The sequence below is a fragment of the Phalaenopsis equestris genome, unplaced genomic scaffold (genome assembly GCF_001263595.1).
Source record: "Phalaenopsis equestris unplaced genomic scaffold, ASM126359v1 Scaffold210567, whole genome shotgun sequence".
Lineage (NCBI taxonomy): Eukaryota > Viridiplantae > Streptophyta > Magnoliopsida > Asparagales > Orchidaceae > Phalaenopsis > Phalaenopsis equestris.
In genome coordinates this window covers 183,600-183,872 of record NW_018229645.1, presented here as the reverse complement: position 1 = coordinate 183,872, position 273 = coordinate 183,600, and positions in this window count along the sequence as shown.

The window sequence follows — 273 nt, the reverse complement described above, 5'->3', positions numbered from 1 at the left end:
GTGAAAAAGTTGATAGACGCCAACTTTGTTAAAGAAGAGCAGTACCCCACGTGGTTAGCCAATATTGTACCAATTAAAAAGAAAAATGGACAAATCCGCGTTTGTGACCACTTCAGAGATTTGAACAAGGCTTGTCCAAAAGATGAGTTTCCACTACCTATACCAGAGATGATGGTGGATATCGCTTCAACACATGAGATTTTCTCCTTCATGGACGGATCGTCGGGGTATAACCAAATCAAGATGGCTCCCGAGGATGCAGCACTTACAGCT